This window comes from Lithobates pipiens, unplaced genomic scaffold (assembly GCF_037356315.1).
Source record: "Lithobates pipiens isolate NorthernLeopardFrog02 unplaced genomic scaffold, aLitPip1_a1.2 Scaffold_25, whole genome shotgun sequence".
Taxonomy (NCBI): Eukaryota; Metazoa; Chordata; class Amphibia; order Anura; family Ranidae; genus Lithobates; species Lithobates pipiens.
Window position 1 is genome coordinate 108,883,638 of NW_027507787.1, and position 24,905 is coordinate 108,908,542.

General features: G+C 49.4%; 7 pseudogenes; all 7 read left to right on the forward strand.

Annotated features, from left to right (window-relative positions):
- Positions 1-7,350: 7,350 nt before the first annotated feature.
- On the forward strand, positions 7,351-7,469 carry LOC143931359 (5S ribosomal RNA; annotated as a pseudogene).
- Positions 7,470-10,988: 3,519 nt separating this feature from the next.
- On the forward strand, positions 10,989-11,107 carry LOC143932682 (5S ribosomal RNA; annotated as a pseudogene).
- A 101-nt stretch (positions 11,108-11,208) lies between these two features.
- LOC143932301 (5S ribosomal RNA) lies at positions 11,209-11,327 on the forward strand (annotated as a pseudogene).
- A 1,965-nt stretch (positions 11,328-13,292) lies between these two features.
- LOC143931780 (5S ribosomal RNA) lies at positions 13,293-13,411 on the forward strand (annotated as a pseudogene).
- Positions 13,412-17,798: 4,387 nt separating this feature from the next.
- LOC143931859 (5S ribosomal RNA) lies at positions 17,799-17,917 on the forward strand (annotated as a pseudogene).
- Positions 17,918-18,012: 95 nt separating this feature from the next.
- Positions 18,013-18,132, forward strand: LOC143931542 (5S ribosomal RNA; annotated as a pseudogene).
- Positions 18,133-18,230: 98 nt separating this feature from the next.
- Positions 18,231-18,349, forward strand: LOC143931992 (5S ribosomal RNA; annotated as a pseudogene).
- Positions 18,350-24,905: the final 6,556 nt, after the last annotated feature.

A 24,905-nucleotide genomic window follows, 5' to 3' on the forward strand; every position in this document is an offset into this window, starting at 1 on the left:
TATGATCGTAAGGCGGGGGTACATAATAGGCGAGAATAATGTACTGTTCTCCGTGCAATAAGCAGTGTATAAATATATATCTGCCCTGCGGGTCTGTCTGCAAAGAAACCAAGGAAAACTGTGCCGTTTTAGATACCAATACAGACACCCCGCGAGAATAGGACGTATGGGTGGCGTGGTAGGCCCATCCAATCCACGGGCGACGCAAAGCTATTTGCAATCTCCCAGTTGCATGCGTCTCCACCAGGACTGTGATATCCGCTCTATAAGTTTTGAGACACCCAAACACTGCCGCCCTCTTAATTTTATCCCGAATCCCCCTGACATTCCACGTCAGCAACTTCAGGGTACCCATGGCGTGGTCTCAGCCAATATCACAAGGAGGAAAATAGTATCCAAACCACCCGTCAAAGCAGTATCCATTCCCATATTCATCAGAGTATACATGAAAAAGAGACATTTGTCTGTTCCATAACCAAATAAAGCTTGTGCTATAAACTAAGCATAAAACATAACATACTATAACATAATAACTACAACCCATCCCCACCCTCCCTGCTCTCAGCCACCCCAACTTGGCTGGAGCTCCCTTCCCAAAACAAACCATAGAACACTAGGCAATGTCAATAACAATAAGCCACTGGACCCAGTGACAAGACCAAGTCTTCTCCCGTCATAACCCGGCTTGTAGGCTGGAGCCGGACCATGCGTCCATTTCCCACCCCACTCCCATTGGTGCGGTGCCCAGTTCAGCAGCGGGACATAACAGTCCAGTAAAGGGCATGTATCAGGAGAAAGTCAAAGTTCTGCAGTCCCATGCAGCAAGTCCAGATGACCCGCGTCCCCCCCACCCCCCCAGGGAAAGGGCCCAATAGAGCCCGCCAAGCGGGTCCCCCAAACTAAGAGGGAGGGGGAAGGGGTATTGTGTAACGAACCAGGGGGATGTCCGCAGAGCGTGGCCATAGGCAGCAGTACATGTTCAGTCAACAAGAGCAACGGCCATCCCTGTTAGAGAGGGGGAACAGAAGCATCAATTCAGGGACTGAGGATAATGAACCACGCATAGGCAGTCCAACAGTGATCTGCTTGCACACGGGCAAATAGAAAGGGGGGAGCAGATAGAGTACTCACAAATCTTCCAATGATTTTAGTCTCGAGGTGGCCGATTTCGAGCCGCGTCTCTCTGGTCCAACCAGGAAACTGCCATCTCAGGATCTTCAAAAAAGTATTCCCTATCTTCCCCCACTACGCGGAGTCTGGCCGGGTACAACATGGCGTACTTGAGGTGATGTGCCCTGAGGCGCCTCTTGACTTCCACGAATCAGGAACAACGTTTTTGAACTTCTGCGGAGAAGTTGGGAAACACTGAGATATGTCCGTTCTGAAACGGGATGTTGCCTTTTTCACGAGTAAGGCGAAGGATGGCATCCCTATCCCGGTAATTTAGCAGCTTAGCAATGCACGTGCGAGGAGGTGCCCCCTCCGGCGGCGGGCGGGCAGGCATTCTGTGGGCCCTTTCAATAATAAATGAGGTAGAAAACGCCTCCCTACCGTAGGCTTTAATCAGGAGAGATTCCAAAAATGTCGCCGGGTCAGCCCCCTCGGAGCCCTCCGGCAGGCCGATAAAGCGGAGGTTAGATCTGCGGGCCCTATTCTCAAGGTCGTCCTGTTTCTGGGCCAGCTGCTGGAGCTGCTTTTGCACATCCTCCTGGGCATGCTGCAGAGGGAACAGGACATCTTCGGCCTGACTGATCCGGGTTTCAGTTTCCTTCACTCTGTCACGCAGTTTAGCCATGTCCTGTCGGATAAGTGAGACATCCACCTTAACCTCCTCAAGCTTAGTTGTCAGTGTGGTCTGACAGGTAGAAATCGCCTCAAGCACCTTCGCCGTGTCTGAGGTAGCAGGTTCTGCAGCCGGAGTGGACTGTCCGCCATGTTGGCCCTCATGGTCCCGCTGGAACTTTTCAAGAGATGCCGCCGCTGCAGACTGCTTCTTCGTCGGAGACATCGTCCCAATGTATGCACGAGAAAGTAGCGGGTATTACACTGGTAAGATCGTAGGTAAAATAGTCAGTGGGCACCCAGGATCACTACAGGAGATCGCGGTAGGAGCGGAGCTCAGGTCACAAGCGTCCTACTCCATTGCTGTCCAGGCCACGCCCCCCCCCACATTGCGCTTCTTAGCGGAATTCGGGAGTGAGCTTAGAAAGTTTGTTTCGAATCCAGTCCAATACACGACCCAGATGGGAGGCCAGGTAGTAGCGTCGCAAGTCAGGGAGAACCAACCCTCCCTGTTGTTTAGACAATGTCAGCTGTGACCGCTTAAGTCTGGGATTTTTGTGGGCCCAGTTAAATTGAGTGAGCAAGGATTGAGCTTGCTTAAAAAACGGGACTGGAATCTGGATCGGGAGAGCTTGGAAAAGATAAGTAAATTTAGAGAGTATGTTCATTTTAATGAGATTGCATCTCCTGAACCAGGAATGGAGGCCAGAATGCCACCCGTGAAGCAAACTGCGGATCTTAGTGACAAGGGGTGGGGGGAAGTTCAACATAAACGTACGCGCGATGTCCGGTGGAATGTAAGTACCTAAGTACTTAAGGGCTGTATGGGTCCATTTAAATCGAAAATTGGACTGCAAGTCTATTAACGTTTGCGGGGGGACTGCAACCCCCATGGCCTTTGATTTCAAGAAGTATCCCGTATATCTGGAATTCCCGAAGGAGATTTGGCAAGGAAACTCTGGGATTCGTCAGCGAAAACAGCATGTCATCCGCGTAGGCAGATATCTTGCACTCAATAGTACCCATTTGGAGTCCCGTTATGTCTGAGTTTTGTCGAATTGTGGAGAGAAAGGGTTCCAATGACAGTGCGAATAATAGGGGCGACAGGGGGAAACCCTGTCTGGTCCCATTCCCCATGTCAAGGGGAGATGAGAGAACCCCATTCGCTTTGACTTGAGCTGAAGGGCGTGAGTATATCTTACTTATCCATGCCAGCATCCGTTCACTCAGACCTATATGGCGAAGGACCGAGAACATTAATGTCCATTTGACCCGATCAAAAGCCTTCTCGGCATCAGTACTCATGAAAAGACAAGGGGTCCCAGATGACTTTGCTTTATGGATCAGGGTAAGCACCTTAATGGTGTTGTCCCTATCTTCCCTGGTGGAAATAAAACCTAACTGGTCAATATGTATAAGGGACTGCAAGTGATGTGCCAATCACGTGGCCAGGATTTTAGAGAATAGTTTTAGGACCGAATTTAGGAGGAAAATGGTTCTGTAGCTCCCACATAGGCCCGGGTCTTTGCCCTCCTTAGGTATCAACGAGATGTGGGCTCTAAGGGTATCCTCAGGAAAATCCCCATTTGAGCTCAGAGTATTAAATAAATTCACCAAGCGCGGGCCGAGAATAGGGAGGAAGGTCTTAAAGTATTGTGCGGTATATCCGTCAGGGTCCGGAGCCTTACCCACCTTCGGAGGTCCCACGGCTGTCTGGACTTCTTCCAGTGTGATTGGGTCCTCCAAGTACTCCCGTGATTCCGATGAGAGGGTTGGTAGACCAGAACCGGTTACATATCTGTCTATATTGTCCTGTCCAGACCCTGAATCGGGCAGGTTGTAGAGATCAGAGTAACATTTTTCAAAGACTTTGGCTATTTGGGTTGGGGTAGAGGCCCTCTGGCCATTCTCATCTATCAACTGTGGTATGTAAGAGCCAGATATCAACTCCTTTACCGACCTGGCTAAGATTTTTCCGCATTTGTCCCCTGACTCCTACATCAGTTTACGACAAAACTGGAGTGCCGCTTTCGCTTTATAATGGAGTAGGTCAGCAATATGGGTACGGAGTGTCCCCAATTCAATCTCTAAGGTCCATGAGGGGGAATGTTTATGTTTCGCTTCCACAGAGGCAAGTTCACGAAACAGATTAGCAAGCTGTTCCTTCCGTGTTCGTTTGATGCGCGCCCCGTGCCTGATAAGTACCCTGCGGAGTACTGACTTGTGAGCCTCCCAAATTATCCCCGGGTCACAGTCCTGCGTTTAGTTTTCTTGGAAATAAAGGTCCAATTCCCTGGTTACATCTGCTAAAACTTCTGGTATCTGGAGGAGGCTCTCATTAAGGTGCCAGAATAGAGACCTAGGTGAGGGGTTCCTAGAGAGGGTGTAGGTAAGGGCTACAGGAGCGTGGTCGGACCAAGTAATATGGCCGATGGAGGAAGAGCTCACCAAGTGCAGTTGGTCATGTGGAATCAAGAAGAAGTCTATCCTCAAGTATGATTTGTGAGGGGAAGAGCAAAAAGAGCAGTCCCTTTCCCCAGAGTGTTGCAGACGCCAGACATCAACTAATTGGTCATTCAGTAAACACTTAGTAGTCCGCTTTCTAGAGGAAATGAGGAGCGAGGAGCAAGAGGCAGAAGTGTCAACCAATGGCGAAAGGGGACATTAAAGTCCCCACCTAATATCAACTGGCCCTCCCGAAAGTCACATAATCTGTGCAGGGTAGTTCTGAGGAACGTGTCTTGGTGATCACTGGGAGCCTACACAGTGGCAAATGTAAAAAGGCGCTCTCCAATGTGGCCCCTAAGAAAAAGATATCGGCCCCCAGGGTCCACCAGAGAATCCTGGAGAACCAAGGGGAGCCTGCTAGAGATCAGAATGGAGACTCCCTTGGTCTTAGAGGAGGGGTTAGTAGAGTGGTTGTCCGCACTCAACAGTACAGGAAGGGTATACTAAAACAGCACAATTATGCTATAGCGCTTACCAGATGTACACTGGGTTTAAAGTGCTGTCCTACTTGGGTTGGTGGGTAGACAGGTCGGAGAGGGAGCCCCCGAATCCTAGTCCCCCCAGTCCCGGCAGTGGTAAATGTCACGTCTGATACCGGTATGCAAATAAAAGACAATCAGTAACATCATAGAACCAAAAAACAATAGTATAACCAAAACAGAGGTAGAGCATATAACTGTCAGCACTGAGGGGTCTCCTCGGCTCGCCCTAAACGTAGGCATGCACGAGGGAGCCCATCACAACAGAAAAGGCATCACAGAATGGGATCCACCACCCCCCGTCCCATACCCCTAAAGTACATGCAGTCCCCGAACAAATGCATTTCTCCCTTTGGCAGATTGTCCTCTCCTTACCCCCTCTCCACCGTCCACGCCCCGGGGGGAAAAGGGGCAGGGAAAGGGGGAGTGGAAGGGGGAAAGGGGGAGGAAAAGGAGGGAAGGGAAGGGTGGGAAGGGGGGAAGGGAGGGGGGAAACAGGGGAAAGGGGACAAACATGCGGAAATGTCAAGTCCTTTAGCGCACTCCCACCAGCAAACACCCAGACCCCATAAATTTCAACTCCTCCCCTCCATGGTCACCACATCAAGATGAAAGAGGAGCAGCCCTGGTCGGTGCATGGAAAATCCGGCAGGCAAGGGGCTGGGGCCACCATCCCTCCATCCAACTGGAGACTTCACCCGAGCAGCAGTCCTGGGGCCCGCCAATTAGTGTCTCTCCTGCATCGCCATTGGGGGCTGTGTAGAGCATCCAGAGGGAGGCTGGGACTGCCCAAACAGTAAGGGGTAAATCCTCCAGGGGGGTCCAGAGTCACCCTGGAGGGAAGCAGTGTCTCGTACCAATAGGCTCAATAAATAAGTCATCTAGGGTCCCCGAAAGCTGCAGAAGGCAATGTCGGCAAAGAGTAGGTGGGAGCCAGAGGGCGGGACGAGGGGCGTACACCCTAGCACTGTAACAGTGCTAGGTTCCTGTATTACAGATACAGAACACCAGCAATAAGGTGTATACTGTGCAGAAGGTACACAACACCCACTCTAACTTCTGCACTGCAGATGCATGTATTGCAGAAATTGAACAGCAGTAATAAAGGGTAGCTTCAGGTGTGTACTGTGCAGGAGGCACATAACACCCACTGTAACAGTGCTAGGTTCCCAAGCAGTAAAGACACTGTCCCTGCCTATCGTCCTTTTTCCCTGACCACCGCAACACACTATACAAGGCCGCTGCGCTGGCGGCCATATATAGTGTGGGGTGTGTACTAAACCCCCCTGAGCTATAATTGGCCACAGGAATCCTGCCTGTGGTGAATTGTGGCTCTCCTCACAGAGGATGTCACATCTGTTCTTATTATATAGAACCTATTATGCTCCTCGTAAACTTTTTCAGTTTGGCCGAACGGCCGGACGCAAGTTGCCCCCGGTGCGGGAACATGGGGGGAGACATGATGCACATGTTTTGGAGATGCCCGAAGTTGATCGGCTACTGGACAGAGGTGACAGGAACCATTGATCGGGTGTTTGGAACCTCCACCAGGATGGAGGCGAAGTATTGTCTCCTGGGATTAGTTGAAGGAGTTGGAAACCCGGGAAGGAGCCAGATGGCAGTTCTGAGATGCCTATTTCAGGCAAGGAAACTGATTGCCCAACCCTGCTTAGCCTCCAATGTTGGCAATTACTTGTTTTTTTTCGCTTGTTTCCCAAGATGACCATGTTGGCGTTTGTCAAGATGGTTGAGAGTGCCCGAAGAGATCGCCTATGGCCCCATCACCTTGAAAGTGCCTGATCTTGTCTGATCTCAGAGGCTAAAAATTGTCGGGCCTGATTAGTAACTGGATGGGAGACCAACTGGGAATACCAGGTGCCGTAGGATTCTTTTTATGTTGTTGGCGTTGACATGGTTTTGTTTTTCCGCTTGTTTCCCAAGGTGGTCATCTTGGCATTTGTCAAGAGGGCTGAGAGAGCCCAAAGAAATCTCCTACGGCCACATCCCCCTGAAAGCGCCCGATCTCATCTGATCTCAGAGGCTAAGCAGGGTCCGGCCTGGATAGTACCTAATTAAAGGTGCCGTAGGAATCTTTTTATATTGTTGGCTTTGACCTGTTTTTCTTTCGCTTGTTTCCCAAGGTGACCATTTTAGCATCAGTCAAGAGTTTTGAGTATGTCCCAAAGCATTCGCCTGAGGTCACATCACCCTGAAAGCACCTGATCTCAGAGGCTAAGCAGGGTCTGGGTCAGATGGGAGACCGCCAGGGACTATGTTGTTGGTGTTGACCTGTTTTTTTCACTTGTTTGCCAAGATAACCATCTTGGTATTTGTCAAGAGGGTTGAGAGTGTCTAAATAGAACACCTATGGCCACATCACCCTGAAAGCGCACAATCTCATCTGATCTCGGAGGCCTAGCAGTGTACGGCCTGGTTAATACCTGTATGGGAGACCATCTGTGAATACCAGGTGCCGTAGGCTTCTTTTTATGTTGTTGGCGTTTACCTGTTTATTTTCGCTTGTTTACCAAGGTGACCATCTTGGCGTTTAACAAGAGGGTTGAGAGTGCCCAAAGAGATCACCTACGGCCCCATCACCCTGAAAGCGCCCAATCTCATCTGATCTCAGAGGCTAAACAGTGTCGGGCCTGGTTAGTACCTGGATGGGAGACCGCCTGGAAATACCAGGTGCCATAGGCTTCTTTTTATGTTGTTGGCTTTGAACTGTTTATTTCGCTTGTTTCTCAAGGCGACCATCTTGGCGTTTGTCAAGAGGGTTGGGCGTGTCTTGAAGAGAACGCTTATGGCCACATCACCCTGAAAGCACCCGATCTCGTCTGATTTCAGAGGCTTAGCAGCATCAGGCCTGGTTAGTACCTGGATGGGAGACTGCCTGGGAAGACCAGGTGACATAGAAGGATCTGGCCTGGTTAGTGTCTTGATTGGGAGATCGCCTGGGAATACCGGATGCCGTAGGATTCTTTTTATGTTGTTGGCTTTGACCTGTTTTTTTTCCCTTGTTTCCCAAGGTGACCATCTTGGCATTTGTCAAGAGGGTTGAGAGTGCACAAAGAAATTGCCTACGGGCGCAACACCCTGAAAGCGCCCAATCTCGTTTGGTCTCAGAGGCTAAGCAGGGTTGGACCTGGTTTGTACCTGGATGGGAGACCGCCTGGGTTTTCCAAATGCCGCAGGCTTCTTTTTATGTTGTTGGCGTTGACTTGTTTTTTTTGTCTGTTTCCCAAGATGACCATCTTGGCGTTTGTCAAGAGGGTTGAGCGTGCATTTGATCTCAGAGGCTAAGCAGGGTTGGGACCTGGTTAGTACCTGGATGGGAGACCGCCTGGGATTTCTCGATGCCATAGGCTTTAGTTTTAAGTTGTTGGCATTGACTTATTTTTTTTTTTAATTATTCTTTTATTAAGTAGAACAACATAAATATAACAGTCAACCATACAGCATGACCCAGGGTCACAATTACATTGTAACAAAAAATAGGCAGCCAAATAACTCTGGGTTCTCAGAGGGGAGTCCTACAGTTTCATGCAGAAAAGAGAGAAACCCCACCTCCGACATGTAGTACAGAAGTACTGAGTAACGGAGTAGTGCAGCTCCGTTCAGACAAATGTAATCATGGAGAACAACTGGGACCACAGCGAGCCAGCTTATCATGACCTACGTGAACCAGAGTAAAATATGAGCCGGTCATGTCCAGAACCCTGGGGTTCTTCTGGGTCCCGAAGGCTAGTAAGGAGACAAGGCATAGTCAAAAGGGAGGACGGGGGAAGAAGAGAGTGCAAAGACGGAGAGAGAGGAGGTGGGGGGATAGCGGCGGGAAAAAAAAGAAAAATAAAGACAAAAAGGGAGGGGGGAATGCCACCCAGGGCAGACATGGCCTACATAGGTAAACATTAGATGTTCAGTCGTTTTCTGGGACAGAGGCACTGCTCACCTCCCGAACGTAGTCTCGAGTACCAGTAAAATACCTGCAGGGCCTCCATGTAACACTAAATGCCTCTTCAGTGTTGTGAAGGGTGGCGGTCAATTCTTCCATCCGGAGAATATGATTGACTTTGGAATACCACAGCACCTTGGATGGGGGCTGAGGCTGCCTCCACAGTGTGGGAATGCAGGCCCGGGCGGCATTCAGGAGTTGCATCGTGAGGGTTTTTTTGTATTTTCGAACAGGCTGTTAGGTCAAGTGTAGAAGGCACGCTGCTGGGAACCCAAAAGTTCCTCAAGGCCGGGCATGCCCAGAAAAGGTGTCCCATGATCCCCGTATCTGAATTTCACCTCCAACAAACATCCGGGATCGATCTATCCATTTTATTCAGAAGGTATGGGACTCTATACCAGCGTGAGACTATCTTGTATCCTGATTCTTGATATTGGTTTGCGATGGAAGCTTTATGTACTAAGGTCAGGATCTTCCCTATCTGTTGTGGGGTAAATGTGATGCCTAAGTCCCTCTCCCATTTGTGGATAAATGGTGGGGGTCGACTCCTCCTCCTGACTACTCAATAGGTTGTACAGGAGGGAGAGGGTGTGTCGCACAGGTTCCCTTTTGTGACAGATGGATTCATAGGGTGTCAGGTCTCTAGGAGTGTAGGGGGCCCTTTGTATGGCCAGAAGAAAGTGACGAAGTTGATAAGCACTAAACAAGTCAAGCGGAGGGTCAGAAAGCTCGGCGACAGTTTGCGTGGTCTGGAGCCCTCCCAAGGGCGACACCTCTCCCAGTCGCTGTTTCCCCACCACTGTCAACTGTCGCAGTTTCTTGTTGGTAAATCCCGGTGGGAAGTCTGGATTACCTATAACCGGAGTCATTGGTGATGGCAGGGGAGCAATGTGTGTGCAGCGGAACAACCTCCGCACAACAGCCAACGTAGCTCCCACTACGGGGTGACCTCTGAGGTCTTTTGGTAGGGAGGACAGGAGCCACGGGGAGGTCAATAGGGGAATGGATCCATCCTCAATCTCCATCTCCACCCACTGCTTGTGTGGGCCATTACAATGCCAATCAACGACTCTGGCTAGCAGAGTCACTCTGTAGTATTGTCTGAGATCTGAGAGACCCAGACCCCCCTTGTCCTTTGGTCTGGCAAGCAATTGCAAACGGGCTCTGGGCGGTTTGCGCGCCCAAATAAAGTCCCGGAGCAGCACCTGCAGTTGTCTGAAAAAAATTGGGGGTAACCGGATCGGTAATGTCTGGAACATGTGTAAGATCCGCGGGAGGGCCGTCATTTTGAATGCATTACAGCGCCCGAACCAGGTCAGTGTTAAAGCATGCCATTTTCCCAAATCAGATTTCAGTCTATCCAGGAGAGGGACAAAATTAAGCGGGTACAATTGCGCTAAATCCGCTGCGATGTCAACGCCCAGGTAACATATCGATTTTTCAGCCCAGTAGATGGAAAAGCGGAGCGGAGCCTCTTGGCCTCACCATCCGGGACCGATATATTCAATACAGCTGACTTGGCGCAATTGATTTTATAGTTTGATAGGCTGCCGTATCGCTGGAGAGACGCAAGTATATTGGGAAGCAAAATGTGTGGATTGGAGACAGAAAAAATTAGATCGTCAGCCTACGCCGCAATTTTGTGGTGTGGTGTGCCGAAGGTTTGGATATGCCAGTAATATTCGGGTCATTCCGAACGTGACACATAAGTGGTTCCAGTGTCAGAATAAAAATGAGGGGAGACAGAGGGCACCCCTGCCTCGTCCCATTAGTGATGGGGAAAGAGTCCGAGCACCACTCGTTCACCCGTACCGCTGCCGACGGCGTGGAGTAAAGCGGGTTGAGAGTGCCTGAAGAGATTGCCTATGGCCACATCACTCTGAAAGCACCCAATCTCGTCTGATCTTGGAGGCTAAGAAGAGTCGGGCCTGGTTAGTACCTGTAGGCTTCTTTTTATGTTGTTGGCGTTGATTCGTTTTTTTTTTTTTGCTTGTTTCCCAAGGTGACCATCTTGGCATTTGTCAAGAGGGTTGAGAGTGCCCAAAGAGATCGCTTACAGCAGCATCACCCTGAAAGAGCCCTATCTCTTCTCTGAGGCTAAGAAGGGTTGGGCCTAGTTAGTACCTGGATGGGAGATGGCGTTGGAATACTAGGTGCCGTATTCTTCTTTTTATGTTGTTGACATTGACCTGTTTTTTTTCGCTTGTATCTCAAGGTGACTATCTTGGCATTTGTCAAGAGGGTTGAGAATGCCCAAAGAGATTGCCTATGGGCACATAACCCTGAAAGCACCCGATCTCCTCTGATCTCAGAAGCTAAACAGGGTTGGGCCTTGCTAGTACTTGGATTGGAGACCACCTGGGAATACTAGGTGCTGTAGGCTTCTTTTTATGTTGTTGGCCTTGACCTGGTTTTTTTTTCACTTGTTTCCCAAGGTGACCATCTTGGCGTTTGTCAAGAGGATTGAGAGTGCCCGAAGAGATCACCTACGGCCCCATCACCCTGAAAGCGCCCAATCTCGTCTGATCTTGAATGCTAAACAGTGTCGGGCCTGGTTAGTACCTGGATGGGAGACCGCCTGGGAATACCAGGTGCCATAGGCTTCTTTTTTATTTATTTAGTAGTATGCGACATACAATGCAAAGGCAACTTCACAGAATGTGTGATACAAATAGTTACAAACAAACGATAATATTGCATGGATATCAGAGCCAATGGTAAGAAATTCGAGGAGAATAGCACGTGTACAGCTTTGCGGTCATGTGAAGATGAGATTAAAGCTCCATCTCGTTGGGATCCTCTACCACTTAAAATATTATTGACACTAGCCCTGCTACCCTCGAAGAGTTTAGATATCCATAGATAGGGGAAGAGTATTGTGTAGTAGTCAAATTGGGTCGGAACATACCATTTTCTTTTCCCTTTTTTGAGTTAAGAAGGGAAATAGTAGAACTGAAAGGAGGGAGAAGGGGAAAGAGAAGATTGGGGAAGGAAATGGCAGAAAAGGAAAATAAGGGGTAAGGGGGTGTCGTGGGTAGAGTGGATAGGGTGGGGTCCCCTCCCAGGGAGCAAGAGACGCCCTCGGCTCACCAGCTCATCAGCTGTCCAACGTTTGGAACAGCGATCTTGTGGATGAGTCTCAGGACAGGCTGCCAGAATGTTTGTAATTTAGGGCATTCCCAAAAAATTTGGAGAATGGTACCAGCCTGTTGCCCACAGCGACAGCAGCGGTCAGATTGACCGGGGAATATTTTGGCCAACACCACCGGTGTACGATACCAGCGTGTGATCAGCTTATATGAGATCTCCTGATATTTACTGCAGAGTGAAGACTTATGGGCGAAAAAGAGTATTCTGTCCTTCTGTGGTTTGGAGAATGTAGTTTGTAAGTCCCTTTTCCATTTAGCTAGGAAGGGTGGATCCGTGGAGGATTGTGCATCTGTCAGGATTTGGTAGGACCTAGAGAGGGAACCACGAATTGGGCCATCATCCAGGCAAAGTTCCTCGAAGGGGTGGAATTGTCTAGAGAAGAACGAATGGTTAGGTAGTGATCCGAGGAAATGGATTAGCTGTCTAGCTCTCCAGCTATCCATTGCAACAGGTACTTGCTCTAGCAGTATGGTCCCTATGGGAATCAAGCCCGTGGGTCCAAGAAATAGGGCTGCTCTCAGAAGCCCTTTCGGGGCTTGCCTGGTAAAGGCCTGGTCAGACAGGCCCGGAGGGAATCTAGGATGTCCAATAATTGGGGTCATAGGAGAAGGGAAGTTAGTCAGGTGGGAAAGGTGAAAATACTATCCATCTCGGCGAGCGAGAGGCCAATTAACGGGTGAGTAGTCACACAGGGCTCCAATGGCCTCCCCGCCCAAGGCAGACCAGCCAGTGGAACCCACGCCATCTCCTGCTCTAGCTTGACCCATAGCTTCAGTTCCCCACGCCGGTGTCTTATCACATATGGTCCCCCATCGCATATTGTCCGCTGTGTACTGCGCATGCGCAGTACACAGCAACACAGATTCTGAAATTTGCCGAGCATTAACGGCGCCTGCGCACTGAGTCCAGGTTCTATCCCCACTATCCAAGTGGACACAGAGTAAGAATATAAAAGAGCCGAGCGCAGCGAGGCCGAACCCGAAGCGCGGCGAGCGAACCTCGCCTACGAGGGGCCCTCTAATATTCACAACCCTATGTCCGCTTGGATGGTGGGGCTACCACCTCCACTCAACGTGCAGGCGACGTTCAGCTTCTGAGATTTTCCGAAGCTTCGTCGTCTCCGTACTGCGCATGCGCAGTACGGCACAGACACTATATCATGGCCGGACAGTATATGGCAGAACACCGGCACCAGTCAACCACCGGTGTCATGTGCGTTGCTGTGTAATATAGAGCAGGGTCCGGGAAGCCAATACCTCCCCTCAATTTCGGTCGCAATAGCATTACCCTACCAATACGCATATGTTTTCTTCTTGGCTTCTTTTTATGTTGTTGGCTTTGACCTGTTTTTTTTAGCTTGTTTCCCAAGGTGACCATCTTGGCCTTTGTCAAGAGGCTTCAGAGTGCCCAAAGAGAGTGCCTACGACCAAATCACCCTGAGAGAGCCCAATCTCATCTGATCTCAGAGGCTAAGCAGCGATGGGCCTGGTTAGTACCTGGATGGGAGACAGCTTGGGAATACCAGGTGCCGTAGGCTTCTCATTGTGTTGTCGGCGTTGACCTGTTTTTTCCCCCTTGTTTCCCAAGGTGACCATCTTGGCATGTGTCAAGAGGGTTGAGAGTGCACAAAGAAATTGCCTAGGAGCACAACACCCTGAAAGCGCCCAATCTCGTTTGGTCTCAGAGGCAAAGCAGGGTTGGGCCTGGTTTGTACCTGGATGGGAGACCGCCTGGGTTTTCCAGATGCCACAGGCTTATTTTTATGTTGTTGGTGTTGACCTGTTTTTTTCGCTTGTTTCCCAAAGTGATCATCTTGGCATTTGTCAAGAGGGTTGAGAGTGCCTAAAGAGATCGCTTACAGCCGCATCACCCTGAAAGCACCCTATCTCTTCTGATCTCAGAGGCTAAGAAGGGTTGGGCCTAGTTAGTACTTGAATGGGAGACGGCCTTGGAATACCAGGTGCCGTATTCTTCTTTTTATGTTGTTGGCGTTGACCTGTTTTTTTTCGCTTGTTTCCCAGGGTGACTATCTTGGCATTTTTCAAGAGGGATGAGAGTGCCCAAAGAGATTGCCTATGGGCACATCACCCTGAAAGCGCCTAATCTCCGCTGATCTCAGAGGCTAGAAAGGGTCGCGCCTTGTTAATACCTGGATGGGAGACCGCCTGGAAATACTAGGTGCGGTAGGCTTCTTTTTATGTTGTTGGCGTTGACTTGTTTTTTTTGTTTGTTTCCCAAGGTGACCATCTTGGCGTTTGTCAAGAGGGTTGAGCATGCCTGAAAAAATCTACTATGGCTGCATCAGCCTGAAAGAGCCAAATCTCATTTGATCTCAGAGGCTAAGGCCGCGTACACACGGGCGGACTGTTCGTCCAATTTTGTCCGCTGAACAGTGTTTCAGCGGACAGTCCGCTCGTGTGTGGGCTTCAGCGGACAGTTTCAGCGGACAGTCTAACGAACAAAGTTTTTCGGAATTTCCGTAAGACTGTCCGCTGAAACTTGGTTTGAGCGGACAGTCCGCTCATGTGTAGGCTTGTTCGTCAAACTAAGTTCCGCGCATGCTCAGAAAGGATTTACACGCCGAAGGTTGCATTGCAGTGTATAGGACTTTGAATCTCTCGTCCCGTCGTACGTGCCGTTCACGTCATCGCGCAAGTTTTCAGCGGACTGTTCGTTCGTCGTGTGTGGTCAAGTCCGCTCATGCAAATTTTGAACGGACTGTTTGTCAAACTGTTTGACGAACCTAGTTGGGCGGACAGTCCGCCCGTGTGTACGCGGCCTAAGCAGGGTTGGGACCTGGTTAGTACCTGGATGGGAGACCGCCTGGGATTTCTCGATGCCATAGGCTTTTTTTTTTAGTTGTTGGCATTGACTTATGTTTTTTTTTTGTTTTATTCTTTTATTAAGTATAAGTAGAACAACATAAATATAACAGTCAACCATACAGCATGACCCAGGGTCACAATTACATGGTAACAAAAAATAGGCTGCCAAATAACTCTGGGTTCTCAGAGGGGAGTCCTAGAGTTTCATGCAGAAAAGAGAGAAACCCCACCTCCGACATGTAGTACAGTATAACTAATGCAGCTCCGTTCGGACAAATGTAATCATGGAGAACAACTGGGACCACAGCGAGCCAGCTTATCATGACCTACGTGAACCAGAGTAAAATATGAGCCGGTCGTGTCCAGAACCCTGGGGTTCTTCTGGGTCCCAAAGGCTAGTAAGGAGACAAGGCATAGTGAAAAGGGAGGACGGGGGAAGAAGAGAGTGCAAAGACGGAGAGAGAGGAGGGGGGGGGGGGATGGCGGCGGGGAAAAAAAGAAAAATAAAGACAAAAAGGGAGGGGGGGGGGGAATGCCACCCAGGGCAGACTTGGCCTACGTAGGTAAATGTTAGATGTTCAGTCGTTTTCTGGGACAGGGGCGCTGCTCACCTCCCGAATGTAGTCTCAAGTACCAGTAAAATACTCCAGGGCCTCCATGTAACACTAAATGCCTCTTCAGTGTTGTGAAGGGTGGGGGTCAATTCTTCCATCCGGAGAATATGATTGACTTTGGAATACCACAGCACCTTGGATGGGGGCTGAGGCTGCCTCCACAGTGTGGGAATGCAGGCCCGGGCGGCGTTCAGGAGTTGCATCGTGAGGGTTTTTTTGTATTTTCGAACAGGCTGTTTGGTCAAGTGTAGAAGGCACGCTGCTGGGTTGTCTGCGATATCTACATTTCTGAGAGTTTTTTTATCGTCCCGGTCACCTCCACCCAAAAGTTCCTCAAGGCCGGGCATGCCCAGAAAATGTGTCCCATGGTCCCCGTATCTGAATTGCACCTCCAACAAACATCCGGAATCGATGTATTCATTTTATTCAGAAGGTATGGGACTCTATACCAGCGTGAGACTATCTTGTATCCTGATTCTTGATATTGGTTTGCGATGGAAGCTTTATGTACTAATGTCAGGATCTTCCCTATCTGTTGTGGGGTAAATGTGATGCCAAAGTCCCTCTCCCATTTGTGGATAAATGGTGGGGTCGACTCCTCCTCCTGACTACTTAATAGGTTGTAGAGGAGGGAGAGGGTGTGTCGCACAGGTTCCTTTTTGTGACAGATGGATTCATAGGGCGTCAGGTCTCTAGGAGTGTAGGGGGCCCTTTGTATGGCCAAAAGAAAGTGACGAAGTTGATAAGCACTAAACAAGTCAAGCGGAGGGTCAGAAAGCTCGGCGACAGTTTGCGTGGTCGGGAGCCCTCCCGAGGGGCACACGTCTCCCAGACGCTGTTTCCCCACCACTGTCAACTGTCGCAGTTTCTTGTTGGTAAATCCCGGTGGGAAGTCTGGATTACCTATAACCGGAGTCATTGGTGATGGCAGGGGAGCAATGTGTGTGCAGCGGAACAACCTCCGCACAACAGCCAACGTAGCTCCCACTACGGGGTGATCTCTGAGGTCTTTTGGTAGGGTGGACAGGAGCCACGGGGAGGTCAATAGGGGAATGGATCCATCCTCAATCTCCATCTCCACCCACTGCTTGTGTGGGCCATTACAATGCCAATCAACGACTCTCGCTAGCAGAGTCGCTCTGTTGTATTGTCTCAGATCTGGGAGACCCAGACCCCCCTTGTCCTTTGGTCTGGCAAGCAATTGCAAAAGGGCTCTGGGCGGTTTGCGCACCCAAATAAAGTCCCGGAGCAGCACCTGCAGTTGTCTGAAAAAAATTGGGGGTAACCGGATCGGTAATGTCTGGAACAAGTATAAGATGCGCGGGAGGGCCGTCATTTTGAATGCATTACAGCGCCCGAACCAGGTCAGTGTTAAAGCATGCCAGTTTCCCAAATCAGATTTCAGTCTATTCAGGAGAGGGACAAAATTAAGCGGGTACAATTGCGCCAAATCCGCTGCGATGTCAACGCCCAGGTAACGTATAGATTTTTCAGCTCAGTAGAATGGAAAAGCGGAGCGTAGCCTCTTGGCCTCACCATCCGGGACCGATATATTCAATACAGCCGACGGTGCAATTGATTTTATAGTTTGATAGGCTGCCGTATCGCCGGAGAGCCGCGAGTATATTGGGAAGCGAAATGTGTGGATTGGAGACGAAAAAAATTAGATCGTCAGCGTACGCCGCAATTTTGTGGTGTGCCCAGGGTTTGGATATACCAGTAATATTCGGGTCATTCCGAATGTGACACATAAGTGGTTCCAGTGTCAGAATAAAAATTAGGGGAGACAGAGGGCACCCCTGCCTCGTCCCATTAGTGATGGGGAAAGAGTCCGAGCACTCTGAAAGCACCCAATCTCGTCTGATCTTGGAGGCTAAGAAGAGTCAGGCCTGGTTAGTACCTGGATGGGAGACCACCTGGGAATACCAGTTATTGTAGGCTTCTTTTTATGTTGTTGGCGTTGATTCGTTTTGGGTTTTTTTCGCTTGTTTCCCAAGGTGACCATCTTGGCATTTGTCAAGAGGGTTGAGAGTGCCCAAAGAGTTAGCTTACAGCAGCATCACCCTGAAAGAGCCCTATCTCTTCTCATCTCTGAGGCTAAGAAGGGTTGGGCCTAGTTAGTCCCTGGATGGGAGATGGCTTTGGAATACCAGGTGCCGTAGTCTTCTTTTTATGTTGTTGACATTGACCTGTTTTTTTTCCGCTTGTTTCCCAAGGTGACTATCTTGGCGTTTGTCAAGAGGGTTGAGAGTGCCCAAAGAGATTGCCTATGGGCACATAAGCCTGAAAGCGCCCGATCTCCTCTGATCTCAGAGGCTAAACAGGGTCGGGCCTTGCTAGTACCTGGATTGGAGACCACCTGGGAATACTAGGTGCTGAAGGCTTCTTTTTATGTTGTTGGCGTTGACTTGTTTTTTTTTTTGTTTGTTTACCAAGGTGACCATCTTGGTGTTTGTCAAGAGGGTTGAGAGTGCCTGAAGAGCTCGCCTATGGCCACATAACCCTGAAAGCACCAGATCTCGTCTGATCTCAGAGACTAAACAGGGTCGGGCCTTGTTAATACCTGGATGGGAGACCAGTTGGGAATACTAGGTGCTGTAGACTTCTTCTCATGTTGTTGGCGTTGACTTGATTTTTTTTTTTGTTTCCCAAGGTGACCATATTGGCGTTAGTCAAGGTTGAGAGTGCCTGAAGAAATCTCCTACGGCCACACCACCCTGAAAGAGCCCAATCTCATCTGATCTCAGAGGCTAAGCAGGGTTGGGACCAGTTTAGTACCTGGATGGGAGACCGCCTGGGATTTCCAGATGCCGTAGGCTTCTCTTTATGTTGTTGCCGTTGACCTATTTTTTTCCGCTTGTTTCCAAGGTGACCATCTTGGTGTTTGTCAAGAGAGTTGAGAGTGCCTGAAGATATTGGCTATGGCCACATCACCCTGAATCTGTTCCATCTCGTCTGATCTTGGAGGCTAAGCAGGGTTGGGCCTGGTTAATGCCTGGATGGGAGACCGCCTGGGAATACCAGGTGTCGTAGGCTTCTTTTTTTTTTCAAATATAATTTTTTCTCCAAATAGGGGAAGACGGTCCCCCGAGTACATAATGCAACAGAGAAATACAGAGCAAAAAGCAGCTGAACAATACTTGATACAGGTATATTCGCAACTGTGAGTCTGCCTTCCATCAATCACAATGATTCGAGGCACAGATAAAGTACTGTACCAAGATCCAGGGTCATACAAACCCCAGGTCCCTCCGGCATAATCCATCCAGAGGGGGGTGTGGGGCCGTCATTCCCAATTTTCCACTTTTTCCAAAAGAGAGAGGGGGTGGAGGGGGTGAGAGATAGGGGAGGAAGGCAGAAAAGAGAAGGGTTGAAAGATCAGGAAAGGAGAAGAGGGGACGAGACACGATGGCAGCCACTGTCCAAGGGGCCAGTCAAGGAAAGCTCAGAGCACTAAGGCGATAGCAGGCGGCATCCTTCCAGGTAGAATATAAAGGTATTCCAGATGTCTCAGGTTTGTTTAAAAAAGTCTTGTTTACCTTGTGATGTGAGGATCAAGTCCTCCATTTTTTTTAATGTCCTCTATTTTCCTAAGCCAGTGAGTAATGAAAGGAGGGGAACATTTTTTCCAATAGAGAGGGATGCAGGATTTCGCCGCATTTATCACATGCCGTAAAATTGATTTTTTTTTGTACTTCTTAATGGGAATCTGTGAATGGTGCAAGAGAAAGAATGCAGCCTCTTCCTGGATGGAGAAGTCTGTGAATTTTTGTGTTATGCATCGGATCTCTGTCCAGAAGTCCACCAAGCTGGGGCAGGACCAAAAAATGTGCAGCAACGTGCCCTCTTCTTCTCCACACCTCCAGCATATGTTCGAGGAAGAGGGGAAACATTTCTGCAGCTTTGATGGTGTCAAATACCACCTGGTGAGAAGTTTAAAATTTGTCTCCTGTATCTTCGTGCACAGCGACATTTTGAGAGCCAAAGTGATAATGCGTTGTCTCTGTGCTGGGGAAAATGAGCAATTAAGGTCCTTTTCCCAGTTGGACAGACAGGTTAAGTGTGGGTAATCTGTTTGAGAGAGAATGTGGGCCAAAGGGCCTTCGCTCCTGCATAGAGTCTCAAACTCCGTCTGAGGGCGGGCGAACATTTGAGGATTGGGGATGGAATGGAGAAAATGATGTCGTTGCGCCGCTCTCCAAAAAGGCAGTTGAAAAAGCCCTGTCGGATCTGTTAGGGTTGAGAAAGAAGTCCATTTTCCATCAATGACGAATTTAGATGCATTGTCTAGGTTGGAATTTCTAAGTGGGTCCCCAGTTCAAAGGTTGGATGGCCACGTATAGGGAATAGGGAAGTCAAAGACGTGAGTGTGTTTTGGGTAGCGATCAGGTGACTGACTTTCAACTAAGCCCCTATAGTGGGATGTGACATAAATTCTGTGGGTAAATACTTATAGCACCACATGGCGCTTCTTAGCGGAATTCGGGAGTGAGCTTAGAAAGTTTGTTTCGATTCCAGTCCAATACACGCCCCAGATGGGAGGCCAGGTAGTAGCGTCGCAAGTCAGGGAGAACCAACCCTCCCTGTTGTTTAGACAATGTCAGCTGTGACCGCTTAAGTCTGGGATTTTTGTGGGCCCAGTTAAATTGAGTGAGCAAGGATTGAGCTTGCTTAAAAAACGGGACTGGAATCTGGACCGGGAGAGCTTGGAAAAGATAAGTAAATTTAGGGAGTATGTTCATTTTAATGAGATTGCATCTCCTGAACCAGGAATGGAGGCCAGAATGCCACCCGTGAAGCAAACTGCGGATCTTAGTGACAAGGGGTGGGGGGAAGTTCAACATAAACGTACGCACGATGTCCGGTGGAATGTAAGTACCTAAGTACTTAAGGGCTGTATGGGTCCATTTAAATCGAAAATTGGACTGCAAGTCTATTAACGTTTGCGGGGGGACTGTAACCCCCATGGCCTTTGATTTCAAGAAGTATCACGTATATCTGGAATTCCCGAAGGAGATTTGGCAAGGAAACTCTGGGATTCGTCAGCGAGAACAGCATGTCATCCGTGTAGGCAGATATCTTGCACTCAATAGTACCCATTTGGAGTCCCGTTATGTCTGAGTTTTGTCGAATTGTGGAGAGAAAGGGTTCCAATGACAGTGCGAATAATAGGGGCGACAGGGGGCAACCTTGTCTGGTCCCATTCCCGATGTCAAGGGGAGATGAGAGAACCCCATTCGCTTTGACTTGAGCTGAAGGGCGTGAGTATATCTTACTTATCCATGCCAGCATCCATTCACTCAGACCTATATGGCGAAGGACCGAGAACATCATTGTCCATTTGACCCGATCAAAAGCCTTCTCGGCATCAGTACTCATGAAAAGACAAGGGGTCCCAGATGACTTTGCTTTATGGATCAGGGTAAGCACCTTAATGGTGTTGTTCCTATCTTCCCTGGTGGGAATAAAACCTAACTGGTCAATATGTATAAGGGACTGCAAGTGATGTGCCAATCACGTGGCGAGGATTTTAGAGAATAGTTTTAGGACCGAATTTAGGAGGGAAATGGGTCTGTAGCTCCCACATAGGCCCGGGTCTTTGCCCTCCTTAGGTATCAACGAGATGTGGGCTCTAAGGGTATCCTCAGGAAAATCCCCATTCGAGCTCAGAGTATTAAATAAATTCACCAAGCCGAGAATAGGGAGGAAGGTCTTAAAGTATTGTGCGGTATATCCGTCAGGGCCCGGAGCCTTACCCACCTTCGGAGGTCCCACGGCTGTCTGGACTTCTTCCAGTGTGATCGGGTCCTCCAAGTACTCCCGTGATTCCGATGAGAGGGTTGGTAGACCAGAACCGGTTACATATCTGTCTATATTGTCCTGTCCAGACCCTGAATCGGGCAGGTTGTAGAGATCAGAGTAACATTTTTCAAAGACTTCGGCTATATGGGTTGGGGTAGAGGCCCTCTGGCCATTCTCATCTATCAACTGTGGTATGTAAGAGCCAGATTTCAACTCCTTTACCGACCTGGCTAAGATTTTTCCGCATTTGTCCCCTGACTCCTACGTCAGTTTATGACAAAACTGGAGTGCCGCTTTCGCTTTATAATGGAGTAGGTCAGCAATATGGGTACGGAGTGTCCCGAATTCAATCTCTAAGGTCCGTGAGGGGGCATGTTTATGTTTCGCTTCCACAGAGGCAAGTTCACGAAACAGATTAGCAAGCTGTTCCTTCCATGTTTGTTTGATGCGCGCCCCGTGCCTGATAAGTATCCTGCGGAGTACTGACTTGTGAGCCTCCCAAATTATCCCCGGGTCACAGTCCTGCGTTTAGTTTTCTTGGAAATAAAGGTCCAATTCCCTGGTCACATCTGCTAAAACTTCCGGTATCTGGAGAAGGCTCTCATTAAGGTGCCAGAATAGAGACCTAGGTGATGGGTTCCTAGAGAGGGTGTAGGTAAGGGCTACAGGAGCGTGGTCGGACCAAGTTATATGGCCGATGGAGGAAGAGCTCACCAAGTGCAGTTGGTCATGTGGAATCAAGAAGAAGTCTATCCTCAAGTATGATTTGTGAGGGGAAGAGCAAAAAGAGTAGTCCCTTTCCCCAGAGTGTTGCAGACGCCAGACATCAACTAATTGGTCATTCAGTAAACACTTAGTAATCCGCTTTCTAGAGGAAATGAGGAGCGAGGAGAAAGAGGCAGCAGTGTCAACCGATGGCGAAAGGGGACATTAAAGTCCCCACCTAATATCAACAGGCCCTCCCGAAAGTCACATAATCTGTGCAGGGTAGTTCCGAGGAACGTGTCTTGGTGATCATTGGGAGCGTACACAGTGGCAAATGTAAAAAGGCGCTCTCCAATGTGGCCCCTAAGAAAAAGATATCGGCTCCCAGGGTCCACCAGAGAATCCTGGAGAACCCAGGGGAGCCTGCTAGAGATCAGAATGGAGACTCCCTTGGTCTTAGAGGAGGGGTTAGTAGAGTGGTAGACCTTAGGGAAGGATCTCAACCATAGAAAGGGGAGGCTAGTATTTTTAAAATGTGTTTCTTGTATAAAGGCCACATCAGTACAGGAAGTCTTCAGTTCTCACAGGAGGATCCACCGTTTTTCAGGGGAGTTCAGTCCCTTAACGTTTAGAGAGGTGACCTTGACTGAGTCTGCCTTCGCTCCTCGGGGAGGGGGAGGGGGACGTCAGAGAAAAGCAAAGAAAGTTGAACCAAGGTAGGTTTTGGGTAGGTAATGCATGGCGGGAACTAAGGGGGAGAAAGGAAGGGCAAATGGAAGGAAAGGTAAAGGGAAAAAGAGGCCGGGCACCTCAACCCCAGGGGGAGAGGGAAATTAAGGGTTGTCCGCACTCAACAGTACAGGAAGGGTATACTAAAACAGCACAATTATGCTATAGCGCTTACCAGATGTACACTGGGTTTAAAGTGCTGTCCTACTTGGGTTGGTGGGTAGACAGGTCAAGAGGGAGCCCCCGAATCCTAGTCCCCCCAGTCCCGGCAGTGGTAAATGTCACGTCTGATACTGGTATGCAAATAAAAGACAATCAGTAACATCATAGAACCAAAAAACAATAGTATAACCAAAACAGAGGTAGAGCATATAACTGTCAGCACTGAGGGGTCTCCTCGGCTCGCCCTAAATGTAGGCATGCACGAGGGAGCCCGTCACAACAGAAAAGGCATCACAGAATGGGATCCACCACCCCCCATCCCAATCCCCTAAAGTACATGCAGTCCCCGAACAAATCCATTGCTCCCTTTGGCAGATTGTCCTCTTCTTACCCCCTCTCCCCCGTCCACGCCCCGGGGGAAAAGGGGCAGGGAAAGGGGGAGTAGAAGGGGGGAAAGGGGTAGGGAAAGGAGGGAAGGGAAGGGTGGGAAACAGGGGAGAGGGGAAAAACATGCGGAAATGTCAAGTCCTTTAGCGCACTCCCACCAGCAAACACCCAGACCCCATAAATTTCAACTCCTCCCCTCCATGGTCACCACATCATGATGAAAGAGGAGCAACCCTGGTCGGTGCATGGAAAATCTGGCACGCAAGGGGCTGGGGCTCCCTCCATCAAACGGGAGACTTCACCCGAGCAGCAGTCCTGGGGCCCGCCAATTAGTGTCTCTCCTGCATCGCCATCGGGGGCTGTGTAGAGCATCCAGAGGGAGGCTGGGACTGCCCAAACAGTAAGGGGTAAATCCTCCAGGGGGGTCCAGAGTCACCCTGGAGGGAAGCAGTGTCTTGTACCAATAGGCTCAATAAATAAGTCATCCAGGGTCCCCAAAAGCTGCAGAAGGCAATGTCGGCAAAGAGTAGGTGGGAGCCAGAGGGGGGGACGAGGGGTGCAACCAGGGGGAGGGGACACATATGCGGGAATATCAAGCCCTTCCAGTACAGCGCACTAGGTATCACTCAGATCCCCCAAAGTGCAACTCCCCCATCTAAGGTCAAGACTCCAGAAGGGAAGATGAGCCGCCCTGGTCTGTACATGAAAGAACCTGCTGCCAAGGGGTTGGGGCTATCATCCCTTCCTCCAATGGGAGATGCCACCGGCATGACAGCCCCGTGTCCTGTCAAGTGGTGCCCCTCTGACAATGTCGTTGTGGTATATGTGGAGCATCCAGGGAGAGGCAGGGACCACCCAAACAGTGAGGGGTAAAGCCTCCAAGGGGCCCGGTGTCAGACAGGAGGCTAGCGGTGTCTTGTACAAGTTGGTTAATTAGACAAGTCATCCAGTGTTTTCCTGTGAGCAGCGGAAGGAAAGGTCGGTAAGGATTATGAATGGGTGGGGGCCAGGGAGTGCATAAAACTGCCACCAGATGACCGGGGCAGAGAGGGCAAGGGGATGAAAGTCAGATCTGGTAGGTGGGGGCGGGGGTGAGGAGTGTCCCTCATATTACTATCTGTATACATTAGCCTGTCTTTTGTACACATTAGCCGGTCCTCTGTATACACTAGTCTGTCTGTATACACTAGTGTATACAGATAGGCTAGATTATACAGAAGAACGTCCTGGTTATGCAGAGATGGAGGCTAGGGTATACAGAGAGAGAGGCTAGAGTATGCATACTTGCTAGTGTATACAGACGGACTAGGGTATACAGAAGACCGGCTAGTTTATATAGGGAGGCAAATGTGTGCAAAAGATAGGCTAGTGTATACAAATAGGCTAGATTATAGAGAAGAACATCTTGGGTATGCAGAGAGAGAGGCTGGGTTACACAGAGAGGCTGGTGTATGCAGACTTTCTAGTGTATACAGACGGACTAGTGTATACAGAGAGGCTTGGGTATACAGAGAGCTAATGTATAAAGAGCAGCTAGTGTATACAAAAGACATCCAAGGGTCTCCAGAGAGACTCGTGTATGCAGAAGACCGGCTAGTTTATACAGAGAGGCTAAAGTGTACAAAACACAGGCTAGTGTATATAGATAGGCTAGATTATACAGAAGAACGTCCTGGGTATGCAGAGATGGAGGCTAGGGTATACAGAGAAAGAGACTGTGTTACACAGAGAGGCTAGAGTATGCAGACTTGCTAGTGTATACAGACGGACTAGTGTATACAGAGAGGCTTGGGTATACAGAGAGCTA